This window comes from Culex pipiens, chromosome 2, assembly GCF_016801865.2.
Source record: "Culex pipiens pallens isolate TS chromosome 2, TS_CPP_V2, whole genome shotgun sequence".
Taxonomy (NCBI): Eukaryota; Metazoa; Arthropoda; class Insecta; order Diptera; family Culicidae; genus Culex; species Culex pipiens.
In genome coordinates, this window is record NC_068938.1 from 113592959 (window position 1) to 113596529 (window position 3571).

The window sequence follows — 3571 nt, forward strand, 5'->3', positions numbered from 1 at the left end:
CCTGATCTACCGCTTACGGGGCGGAAGCGTTACCACTAATCAAAGTGGCTCGGTTATTGTTAGCAAGTCTACAAGTTTTGCACTCAATAATAAAGTAAGGCATTGCAATCACTTTGGCTTTACAACTCACACATCAAATGAAGCTTGCGGAAGCATAGGTTAATGTACGTTTCAATTTAAGATGATTCCAAGCGGATTGTATCGCAAGGTCCTAGACAACCAGCCCAGAGCTGTTCAGCCGGGAACATTAATTTACATATTTTTAACGGACGTTTGGATTTGACGGTATGCGGTTACGAGGTACTTGTAAACCATCTTCTCAGCTGAGTGCTATTGCAGAGAACCAGGGAGGCAGCGGTAATAATAGACTTGACGACAAAAAAATATAATAAAACATATTGTCTGCTGCTAACTGACTTGTTCGGCCAACCGCCACTCTGAGAGCTCGGGAAAAGGAAGGATCATGTCTCTATTCGTTTGGTGGATCAGGGAAACGAACGTTGCGTACACCATGCGATGGGCAAATTCTTACGCCACAGTCTCCTTCTTCCTTAATTTTCAGCCGGTTAAGTCGCACAGTAACGAAGATTCTTCAAGGCGGCTACAAACGATGGCGACGACTTTTCTTGCTTCTTGCTTGCAAAGGCGAATAAATTCTTTCTTTTCATCATCATACATCGCTCACCCGCTGAATGCGATGTATTATTTCGGCGGTTAATTTTATTTTATTGTCACTAAATTTAAATTGAAAGTGTTACACTTTGAAATGTCCTGGGAGGAGAGATCTTACCGTTTAGTTGAAATTTAAAGTGAAAGCCGATAGCATCTGAAAACGAAACACGCCAAGAAAGAAATTTTCAATTGCTAGCGACGTCTCTTCAAAGCACGTTACCTTGCCTTAATTGGTTGTGAAAGTTTCGCTGATTAAATAGGGATATGTTCATTTTAGATCCTATGCAAACTTTTTTAATTAAAATTTCAGAAAGGTTGGGACTACCAAAATGTTAAAACCACATTTAAAAAAATTATACTCTTCATCAAAGAGGAGAAATTCTCGTATGTTTCGCAGGTTTAGCACTCGCTCCTAGGCGTTATCCATAATGTATTTTACGCTAAAATCGGCCAAGATTTAGGAGGAAGTTTTTTTTTATTTTTACAGGTTGTGTTTGGGACCATCCATAAACCACGTGGACACTGTTTTTATTTGTCAAACCCCTCTACCTCCCCCTTCTCGTAAAAATAAGAGGTCTTTTCACAATTTCAAAAAGTGTTGTGGTAAGCGTGGGTTCCTCTTGCCAGTTGGGCTGAGTTCGCTTTTTTAATATGTTTGTATTGGGTAATTCTCTACCAACTCACACGAAATCGGTAAAAGTTGCCCCGACCCCTCTTCGATTTGCGTGAAGCTTTGTCCTAATGGGTAACTTTTGTCCCTGATCACGAATCCAAGGTCCGTTTTTTGATATCTCGTGACGGAGGGGCGGTAAGACCCCTTCCATTTTTGAACATGCGAAAAAAGAGGTGTTTTTCAATTATTTGCAGCCTAAAACGGTGATGAGATAGAAATTTGGTGTCAAAGGGACTTTTATGTAAAATTAGACGCCCGATTTGATAGCGTACTCAGAATTCCGAAAAAACGTATTTTTCATTGAAAAAAAAACACTTAAAAAGTTTTAAAAATTCTCCCATATTCCGTTACTCGACTGTAAAAAATTTTGGAACATGTTATTTTATGGGAAATTTAATGTACTTTTCGAGTCTACATTGACCCAGAAGGGTCATTTTTCTTTTAGAACAACATTTTTCATTTTAAAATTTCGTGTTTTTTCTAACTTTGCAGGGTTATTTTTTAGAGTATAACAATGTTCTACAAAGTTGTAGAGCAGACAATTACAAAAATACAATGATATACAGACATAAGGGGTTTGCTTATAAACATCACGAGTTATTGCGATTTTACGAAAAAAAAGTTTTGAAACTGTTGGTCGTCGTTGATCATGGCCGTTCATATTCACCCGCGACAGACACGGACGAAGAAACAAAGAGAAACGCAAAATGTAACTTTTTCAAAACTTTTTTTTCGTAAAATTGCGATAATTCGTGATGTTTATTAGCAAACCCCTTATGTCTATATATCAAATTTTTTGTAATTGTCTGCTCTACAACTTTGTAGAACATCCAAAGAAAAAAAAATAATCCTGCAAAGTAAGAAAAAAACACGAAATTTTAAAATGAAACATTTTGTTCTAAATGAAAAAAATGACCCAATGTAGATTCGAAAAGTACATTAAATTTCCCATAAAATGGCATGTTCCATTTTTTTACAGTCGAGTAACGGAAAATGGTAGAATTAAAAAAATTGAGTTTTTTTCGATGAAAATACATTTTTTCGGAATTCTGAGTACACCATCAAATCGGGCGTCTAATTTTACATAAAAGTCCCTTTGACACCAAATTTCTATCTCATCACCGTTTTAGACTGCAAATAATTGAAAAACACCTCTTTTTTCGCATATTCAAAAATGGAAGGGGTCGTACCACCCCTCCGTCACGAGATATCAAAAAAATGGACCTCGGATTCGTGATCAGGTACAAAAGTTACCCCTTAGGACAAAATTTCACGCAAATCGAAGAGGGGTCGGGGCAACTGCTGTGTGAGTTGGCGGAGAATTACCCTATTTCGTAATTTACATATTTCTGCGTCTTGAAGAATTTGCTGCCCCTGATGGCATAAATGTCCCACATGCTTTTCATCACTTTTGAGTTATTGATGCAGATTGGTTTAAAATCGTGTGCTCTTTCAGAAAAGCCTAAAACATCCAGAACTTTGGTCTAGAATTCTGGAGGAAATCCTGTTTTTTCGTGAAAACTTAAAACGTAGCCTTATGTGTGGAACAAACCTGGAGTTTTTTTTGAAAAGGTCCAATAAACCAAATTTTCAGTTTTTGCTTTTTGGGTGTTTTTTAATACCCCTGACTCAAGGCGGTTTTGAAAACACCCAACAAGCAAAAACTGGAAATTTGGTTTATTGGACCTTTTCAAAAAAAAAAACTCCAGAAACTTGCCTTGCGTTTTTCTCAGCATGCTGTTTTTGCATATGGGACTTTTATGGGTAGTTTGTGTCGTATCAAAGGGTGTTCAAAGACGAACTTGCTGCAAGTTTTTACGGGCTTTGTGAAAATAATACACTGAAAGAAAAAACACCCACTTCTGTGAGTTTTATTTTGTTCTTTTTTATGTTTAAAAGTCAAATCAAGTATAATTCGTTCAATTTTTTTTGTGAAAATAGCTTAAGATGTTACAAAAAGGCTCTCCTAAAAAAGTACAGAATTAATTAAAAAAAAAAAAAACATTTTAAAAAAGTGTACTAAACGTCAACATTTTCAAAAACCTGTAACTGTCGGGTTACCACCGGCTCACGAGCGCTACCGAGACTCCCTCATGTAGCCTCTGGGTCGGCATGCCGGCGGTCCTGAATCGCGGTAAGCTTGGGAAATGCTTTCGGCCAAGGTAAAACTCCACAACTTCGATCGAACTCTTTCTATTTACTCCCACTTTCTTACATCTATCTGAC